Source organism: Petaurus breviceps, unplaced genomic scaffold (genome assembly GCF_028583685.1).
Source record: "Petaurus breviceps papuanus isolate PSGF00001 unplaced genomic scaffold, PetGlider_PUasm1.0 90579, whole genome shotgun sequence".
Lineage (NCBI taxonomy): Eukaryota > Metazoa > Chordata > Mammalia > Diprotodontia > Petauridae > Petaurus > Petaurus breviceps.
Genome location: NW_027187278.1, coordinates 5,137,717 through 5,147,707, shown reverse-complemented (window position 1 = coordinate 5,147,707; position 9,991 = coordinate 5,137,717). Strand labels below are relative to the sequence as shown.

The 9,991-nt window shown below is 36.4% G+C and overlaps 1 pseudogene; it reads right to left on the bottom strand.

Moving 5' to 3' along the window:
- Positions 1-847: 847 nt before the first annotated feature.
- LOC138142461 (ferritin heavy chain-like) lies at positions 848-1,482 on the bottom strand (annotated as a pseudogene).
- Between the last annotated feature and the right edge of the window lie 8,509 nt (positions 1,483-9,991).

Here is a 9,991-nt window from a genome sequence, read left to right as displayed (position 1 = left end):
TTAAAAAAGAAATAAAACTTTAAGGGAATGGGGGGAGTATCAAGGTGTGATCTTTAGAACTGACATAAAGAAATAGTTTAAAAGGGGTGTATAGAAGGGTGTTTAAATTTAGGGGAATGGGAGGATAAGGGAGTGATTGCTGGAGTGGTATTAGGAAGGCAAGGTAGCAGCTAGAAGTAAAGTAGAGAAGTTAGGAGAGATAGGAAAAAAGAAAAAAAAAACTCAGGTCTTCCTGACTCCAGGTACAACATTCTGTCCCCTGAGCTACCCAGCTACTATAATCATTTACTACTGAGAATTGTGCACCTAATCCTATTTTTTCTATCCAACACTCTTCCTCTTAGTTAGTAGCAGATTATTTTAATGATTACTGCTTTGTAATTTAGTTTGAAATCTGGTACTACTATGCCTCCTTCCTTCATATTTTTTTTTTCATTGATAGCCTTGATATTCTTGAACATTTTTTCTTCCAGGTGAATTGTGTTATTTTTTCAAGGTCTATAAAATGCCGTTTTTTTGGAAACTTTATGGAAATGGCACCGAAGTAACATTTTTATTTCATTACATATAGGAGCATTCACTTAAAAGCCATATGGAAAGGTCTAATGATATTCACTGTGTAGTTACAAAGCATATGTTATTCAATCTCTTTATGTTCATTTTTTTTTTAATACATCTCTATCTGTTTCTAGTGTTAGGCCATTTGAAACAACAGACATTTAGGGTCCATATGCATTCCACCATTTCTAGTAATACATATATATATATATATTTTTTTTTCATCAGTACCAAATCACTTTATTGGGATGTAAATGATGGTAGCTTTTTTGTACAGACTATGAAAAGGTCAATTAATCAAAATATGCATGCACTGAAAGACAGTAGGAGTGGCGCCCACAGTTCCCAGATATGGGGGAAGCCAGGTGTGGTTTAGCTCTCTTTCTCCAAGGGTGTGCTTGTAAAAAGATATTCCACTATGCCAGAATCGGGGGCCTCCATCTTGCGCAGGTTAGTTATATGATCACCCAGCTGTTTGATGGACTTGACCTGTTCATCGAGGTAGTGGGTTTCTATGAAATGACATAAGCTGGGATCATTCTTGTCACTTGCCAGCTTGTGCAATTCCAGTAATGACTGAATGATATTTTTTTTTTCCAAGTGCAGAGCACACTCCATGGCATTCAGCCTGCTCTCCCAGTCCTCCAGTTTGGGTTTCTTGATGTCCTGCAGGAAGATGCAGCCGCCTCGCTGGTTCTGCAGCTTCATCAGCTTCTCGGTGGGCTCACACTCCTCCTGAGGCTGGTGGAGGAAATACTTGGTGAAGTTCTTGAGCGCCACATCCTCGTGGTCGAAGTAGTGGGACATGAACAGGTACACGTAGGAGGCGTAGAGCTCCAGGTTGATCTGCCACTTGATGGCGGCCTCCTAGTCCTGGTGGTAGTTCTGCCACACCTGAGAGGGGGACTAGGTGGTCATGGCGGCGGTGGAGGAGGTAGAGGCAGCAGCCATGGCGGCTAGGGCCGGGGTGGCTGAGCAGGGGGCTGCTGCTTGACCATAGGACTGAAGGAGTGTTAGTTAGTGGAGGTGAAGGTGGAGAGGTGGCTGAGGGTGGCTCTGGCCTGGAATCAAGCAGTGGGTTCCCTTCAAGCACTGTTGAAGCAGGAAACCACAGCGACTCCCCTTCCCTGAGCTTCTGGCCTACTAATACATATTTTAAAACAAAACAATAGCAAAGCAAATTAATTTTCTAGTCTTATTTTTTGTTTGTTTTGGGGGATTAATAAGTAAATCAGATATGAAGACAATATGCTACTTCTTTAAGTCTTTTCAACAAGTCTTACTACATAATTTCCATGTTTTTTCATGAAATCAAAGAAGTCATACTTTATGCAAGCAATGATTAATTTTAGATTCATTGAGAAAAACATATTTATTAATTGTAACATCTAATTTTGGAAAGTAGTCTTTGGTACTGAGAAAACACAACTTGCATATAACTAGTATCATAAGCAAGACTAGAACCTAGGATTACTGAGATCAAGGCTAATATTCTAACCACTTTCATATAGTGTTTCTAATTTTTTAAAATTGTTTACTCAAGTAGATATATACTCAATGTCCTAAGAAGCTTTTCAATAACATTGACAATTCTTGCTACAATTGTTCTTTACCCTATGTAGTGAGTTACATCTACTGGGAAAGACCTTTTATTTTCACAGGGATATTAAATTCAAGTTGTTCATAATGGCTTTTTATGTAGTCATAGGAGATTGGACAAATAGTATTGCTGCTCCAAAGTCAGGGAAAGGTCAGACAAACCTCTGACCATTAAATGATATATATTAATCTTGCTTTGTAGAGCAAGATAACCAGCTAGACAGACAGTAATGAAGATAATATGTAATCATTTTGTTTTTGTAATCATTTAGTCAATATTAATAAGCATCATTGGAAGGGAGGTGGTGCAGTGAATAGAATTCTAGGTCTGTAGTAAGGAAGATTCATTTTCCTGAGTTTGAACGTAACTCCAAACACTTACTAGCTGTTTGGTTCCGAACATGTCACTTGATTCTATTTGTTTCTGTTTCCTCATCTGTAAAATGAGCTGCACAAGGAAATGGCAATCCACTCCACTTCCTTTGCCAAGAAAACCTCAAATGAGTTCGTGAAAAGTTGGCCAAGACTGAAAACCAACTGAACAACAAATCAGTGTTAGTGTTAAGGAATAATACTTGTCTGACTACAACATTCAGAAGGATTTTACCCTTCATCTTGTTCTGAGGATTTGTGGTGGTGCCAATAAGAGAAAGAAGTCTTATACCACTCCCCAAAAGAACAAGGATAAGAGAAAGAAGATTAAGTTTGCTGTTCTGAAGTACTATAAGGTTGAGAGAATGGCAAGATTAGCTTCCTTTGATGGGAGTGCCCTTCTGATGAATGTGGTGCTGGAGTCTTTATGGCTAGCCATTTTGACAGACATTATTGTGGCAAGTGTTGTCTAAGCTACTGCTTCAACAAGCCAGAAAACAAGTAAATGTACATGTGTTAATAAAAACAAGTCAGTTATTAAAAAAAAAAGAAATGGAGGACACTATAATATACACAAGGATCCTTTTGACCTCATATTGACTTAATTTTACAATGTAATATTAACTACATTTTTTACTTGATTTCTATGTATTTTGTTAAAAAATTCCAGATTACATTTTAATCTGAATCAGGCAATACTCAGCAGAATTGTGGGCCACTGTTTAACACCTCTGACCTAGAATGGATTATTAACCTCTCTGGAGCTCAGTTTTCTCATCTCTAAAATTATGCAATCAGACTAGATTATCACGAAGAGACCTTGTAGCTCTAGAAATTGTATGGATATGTGGAAATTTCTTTATGAAAACGAACTTTGAACTTGAGAAGATATCAACTTAAAAAAAGTATAAATTTGAGAAAACAAATATCAATCAAATATCCATTTAAACCACCTCTCACTTGGTGAGTAATGTGTCTAGTGTCTACAAACAGGATGTAATACATATTGTGTTAATCAATAACCGTCACCTTTAATTGGAAGAGGAAAAACGAAACCTTGAAAGAATCCTAATCTTTGAGTCTCTTTGGAAGAAATATCATTAAACCGATAAATCACACAATTGAAAGGTTGATACCTAGCTTATAAAGATTATCTTTTCATTTTGCTAGTGAGAAAAGAAAGTCCAAGAGAAATTAACCCATTTGCCCAATGCCACAAATAATATAATCAGGACTCAAATATTAGTCATCTATTCCAAATCCAGAGTAGAGGATTTTTTTCCCTTATTACACCAATGATTTGTTCTTAGTTTCACTCATTTCTCTACTATACTAGATAAAAAAATACAACCAAGATAAAAATGACAGGTGGTATTTGTGTAGAACTTTAGAAACTATTATCTCATGATTATCACAACAATTTGAAGTAGGTAAGATTATTATTACCCAAGTTAGAGGAAAATGAGACAAAATGAAGTGACTTGTCCAGGGTTAAATAACTAGTATGTGTCTGAGGCCATCACTAGTTCAGGATATATTTAAACTTGGGCTTCCACGACTACAAGTCAAGCACACAATGAATTGCACTACCAAGATTTCTCCCCATTTTTATTTGACATTTATTTTAGCAGGTGATCAGTGAATTCTTCCTATTATAATTTTACTCTCCAGTTCTAGAATATCAGGCTAATTTTCTTTGATAATCCTGAAAAATGATGCCTACGGTCTTAAAAAAAATCATGCCTTTCAGTGAGTCCAATTATCTTTCCTGTATCTGTTTTCCAGGTCAGTTTTTCCAATTTATTTTTAGTTTTCAATATTCATTTCCACAAGATTTTGAATTATAAATTTTCTCCCTTTCTCCTACCCCTCACCCCAAGATAGCCAGCCTACTACATACACCTTCCCCCAACCTGTTCTCTGTTATATCCTCCTCAATCCCCCCTCCCCTAACTTTCTAGTAGGGCAAGATGGATTTCTGTACCACAGTGCCTTTATATCTTGTTTCCCAGTTGCATGTAAAAAAAACAATGTTTTTAAGATTTGTTGTTAAAACTTTGATTTTCAGATTCTTTCCCTTCTTCCCTCCTCAGCCATCCCCACTGGGAAGACAAGCAATTCAATATAAGTAGTAAAAGAGTAACTATATTTCTTTTTATTTTTTATGAAATGCTTTATTAACTTCTAGTTTACGTCATTCATTTCCGAAAGATTTTGAGTTACAAGTTTTCTCTGTGTTTTTCCGCTACCCACCAACCCAAAATAGTGATCCCACTGGATATAGCCTCCTCCAATCTGCTCTCTCCCATGTCTTTTCCCATACCCTCTCCTACTTTCCAGTAGGGCATGGTGGATCCCTATGGCCCAATGTCTGTAGATCTTATTTTCCAGTCACATGTAAATATAATATTAATAATGGTATATACATTTAAACATTCTATTTTAAAACTTGGAATTGTAGATTCATTCCCCTCCTCCCTTGTCACCCACCCTTACTGGGAAGATAAGCAATTCAAGTACATGTGCAGATATGCAAAACATTTTCATAGTGGATATATTGGAAAAGACTGACTATATTTCCCTCCCTTCTATCCCACCTCCCACTTGTTCTATTCTCTACTTTGATCAAAAAGTGGGTGCTTCCAACTTACCTCCCCCCCCACAGCCTGGCCTCCCTTCCATCATCCCCCCTCTCATCCCTTTCCCCCTTACCATCCTGTAGAGTGAGATTCCCTTTTTAGTGGGTATGTCAGTTCCTCCCTAAGCCAAATTCAGTGGGAATAAGGTTGACCCATTCCCTTTTGTCTTCCTGTTCTTCCCCTCCATTATAAACTTTTCCCCTTGCCTCTTCTATGTGTCTCTCCCCATCTCCTCTCATTATATTCCTCTCTCACCTCTTAATTTCACCTTATAAGTATCATCCCTTCCTATTCAATTGGTCCTGTGCCCTCTGTCTATGTATACCTGTACACATATATCCACAAAATTACAAATGTATTCATATGCCCATATACCCTCCTATATAGACATATATATGTATGTTTTCATGTATACACACACACATTTCTATTCCCTTCAAATATTCACATACTGAGAAAATTTTTATAAGTTACAGTTATTGTTTTTCTATGTAAAGATGTAAATAGTTCAACGTTGTTAAGTTCATTATGATTTCTTTTCCCTATCTACCTTCTCATACTTCTCTTATTTCTTGTATATGAATGTCAGATTTTCTATTCAACTCTGGTTTTTTCATCAAGAATGCTTGAAAATCCTCTATTCCATTGAATGACCAATTTTTCCCCTGAAACATGATACTCAGTTTTTCGGAGTGGGTGAATCTTGGTTTTAATCCCAACTCCTTTGACCTCCAGAATATCATATTCCAAGGAAATCGCTCAGTGTAGAAGCTGCTAGAGGCTGGTTTATCATGATTTTGTTTTAACAATATTCAAATTGTTACTTCCTGGCTGCTTGTAATATTTTCTCCTTGATCAAAGAATTCTGGAACCCAGCTAGTTTTTTGGGGGGAATCTTTTCATGATTTAGGAGTTTTGTCTTTGGGATCTTTCTCAGGAGGTGATTGGTGGATTCTTTCAAACACTGTTTTGCCTTTGGTTCCACAACATCAAGGCAATTTTCCATGAGAATTTCTTGAAAGATGATTTCCAAGTTCTGTTTTTGAACATGGTTTTCAGGTAGTCCAATAATTTTTAAATTATCTGTCCTGGATCTATTGTCCTGGTCAGTGGTTTTTCCAATGAGAAATTTCACATTGCCTTCTATTTTCTTCATTTGTTTGCATCTATTTAATAGTATCTTGATTTCTCATAAAGTCACTAGCTTCCATTTGCTCCAATCTATTTCTGAAGGAATGATTCTCTTCAGTGAGCTTTTGAGATTCGGTTTCCATCAGGCACATATGGATTTTTAAGGCATTCTTATCCTCATTAGCTTTTGGAGTCTCTTTTGCCTTTTGAGTTAGTCTATTTTTTGAGGTGTTATTTTCTTCAGTCAGGCAGTTGATGCTCATTTCATAATTTTCTTGCATTGTTCTCATTTCTCTTCCCAATTTTTCCTCCATTTGTCTTATTTGGTTTTCAAAATCTTCTTAAGGTCCTCTATGGCCTGTAACCAGCTTATATTTTTCTTGGAAGCTTTTGGTGCAGGAGTTCTAACTTCTCCATCTTCCTCCTGTTCCATGCTTTGGTCCTTTTTGTCCCCAAAATAGGAGTGTAAATTTGGATTGCTCTGCTTCCTTTGCTTCCTTTGCCTGCTCATGTTGCCACTCAATTACTTGACTTTTGAGCTTTTTTCCACAGTAGTACTCTGCTACCAGACAGGTGAGCTTTGTCCCAATAGCTGGGGTTTTCTAAGCTGCTTAAGGTATTAGTTGGGTGCCATCTCTGAAGCCTCCACATGCTCTGGCAAGCTGGTTACACACTCTAGGACCTCCACTCTAGACCGCAATCCAGATCCAAGCTGGTTAAACCAAGAGCAATTACCCCTCAAACTGGTTGATTTTTTTTTATTTCGAGGACCAGCTAACAAATTTTCATATTTTTATTATGACTACAAAAAATCATAGCTATATAGATTTTAAAAAATGATCTCCTATTCTAAGACCCTAAGATTCAATTTCCATGTTAGCGAGCCTAAATATTCCCTGTCCTGTTTTGTGCAAAAGGTTAATCTTTGAAAAAATCAGAATGTCTTAAAAATCCAACTAATGATACAAATTTAGTTTCCAATAGGAGTCATATTGACTTGATTCCCCAAAGTGGAAATGCAAGTATCAAATAAAATTGGGAATGTGTCTGCTTTGTGAACTATGTTGTCAGTTTTATCATTTACTTTATAAATTCCAATAAACTAAAATTCATCTACTCTCATGGACCTTGTTTAGTATGTTTAACTTAACTATATTTCCAGTTGATAGATTTTTTTTTTTTTTGGTTAGGCATTTTTCTAATAGTTACTTATTCTATCAAAAGGCATGACTTTGTCCCTTTAAATCAAGGGGGACACCAATTATTAACATCTAGAAATCAGTTTTTTATATCTCAAATGAGATAATAAGATCTCTGTGTATGCCAGCAGTCTATATTACCACATTTTATATCAGACTTTGGTATTATCTTCTGGGTATCATACAAAGTACTCATGAAAACAAATGAGGCAGTATAGTTGAAGAGCAAAGGAAAAGCAGAAAGATACTGTTAGAAAACACTGGTTCCTATTCTTTATCACTATTGCAGATTGCAAAACAATAGACAGTCTCAAATAAATAAATAGATTCATCTTCACCATTCATTTTACTGGTTTCAGCCTCACAAGGGAAAATAGAACCTGCACAAGGAAACATATTTATTAGCTTATTTCTTTAAAATTATTTATTTATTTATTCATTTATTAATTTCTTGGGAATAAATAAGTACATGGAGAATTTTTTTTTTATTCCTGCAATTTTAGCAATAATAAGTAGGAATTAAAAAAAATTAATTGGGTGAACTCTATTTCATGAAACCTGAGCATGATTAAACACAATTTGTCAGTACCAGAGTACTCTGAGAAAATATGTTTAGACTTCTCATGCTGACAGCTGTTCTCTTTGCACTGTGCTTTTTAAATAATACACTTTAGTCAGGGTGACATCAGTCAAGGCATATTTGAACAGAAGATAGTTCTCAGTGTTAGGATTTCAAGGATGCATCATTTAACCAGAGATGATGCATATAGCAGAGTTATAAAAATCTATTAAGCTATAAAATATGTAAGATATATATATATATATAACATCAGTGATCTCAACTATTCCAGCTGTAACCTTATTTTGCAAATGATATCTCAAGACACACAGTAATTAAATTCTTACATAGTGAAATAATAGACTATGTTTCTTAAGTAATACAATGACCAGCTGTATCAGCAATGCCATATTCACAATGCCTATAGAGATTACAAATATGCTGATATAATTATCCATTACAAAATACATCAGGTTTGCCATATGAGGAAATAAACTAGAAAATTTATTAAGATACCAAAAGACTAAGTCCCAAAACCAGAAAGTGAAAGCCATCAGAGTAGTTATGATATTGGCACAGGTAGATAAAGTAGAAAGCACCCACATTTTCAAGCCTTTAAAACAGAACAGGCTACCTCAGGCAAAGGTCCTCCTCTCCCCACACACAGCAACCACCCAGCGTCCTGGAAGCGCGTTCCCAGCAGCTCCGGCCCCTGGCAGTCCTCAGCAGGAGTCCTTAGCAGAAAGTCCTTAGCAGTCCTAACTCAAAAAGGGCTTCGTGCTGCCACTGCCTCTGCTGCTGCCGCCGTCACCACCACCGCCAGCCAACGCAGGAACGCTAGCTTGGCTTCCGCTTCCTCTTGCTCCACCCCTTCCTGCTACATCAGCAAGTCCAACGGGGCATGGAAGATCTTTAAATCCCATAACCCTTACACCAGCTTAGAAAAAAGGGGGTGTTTAGAAATATGTCATGTTTCTTTTCTAAGAAAAAATAATTGCTCAAAACAAATCACTTAATTTCAAATTATTTTTCTGAAGTATGAAAACAAGTATTTTTCAAAGATAATTTGTGAGTGGAGAAATAGATTTCCCAGAAGGGGCAAGGGTGACTGTATTTACATGTTCACTATCATTAGTATTCTAAAGGTAGAATAACCTGGTTTTTGTCTAGGGCATAATATCTTACTGCTGTGATTATTTTAAAAATTGAGTACCCACAATGAGAATTTTTTTTATAAAATGCAAGGTCAATTTTATATTTTCTATTTAAATGTTAAGAAACAAAATACAATGTTGTGTTCCATTTTTATATTCAATAAATACTATTTCCTATTGTACATGTGATAAACAACAATGATGTAGAATCTTAGGCTGGAAGCTACAAGGGTGTTTAAATCTCCAAATCCTCATTATTAACTGAGGTCCAGTCCTATCAACCAAACAATTATTCATCAAGTATTTACTAAAAACCTATCATGTAGCAGGCACCATGCTGGTGTGGGACATACACATACAAAAGAATGAATCAATCCGTACCTGATATGTGGAAGAGACCATGAAATGGTATAGAGATGTTCTAGTTTGTTAGAGGAGAACAGAGAAGGACAATTTGACTAATTCACAGAGGATGAGAAGAAGAATAACCAATGAAGCTGGAACACTAGATTGGGGCTGGCTTACATAGGGTTCTACAACCTAAACGGAAGATTAATATTTTGTCTTAGAGACAATAAGAAATCACTGGAGTTAATTGGGAATAGGGATGAGCCCACTAGTGTTGAAGGAAAATTACTTTTTCCAGCACAGTGTTGAATGATTGGAGTCGTGAGAGACTTTAGCCAGGTGAGCCAAAGAGGAGGCTATTGCTATAATGTAGGTGAAAGGTGATTAGAGCCTGAACTGGTGTGGCATTTTGTATGACTAGAGAGAAGCAGA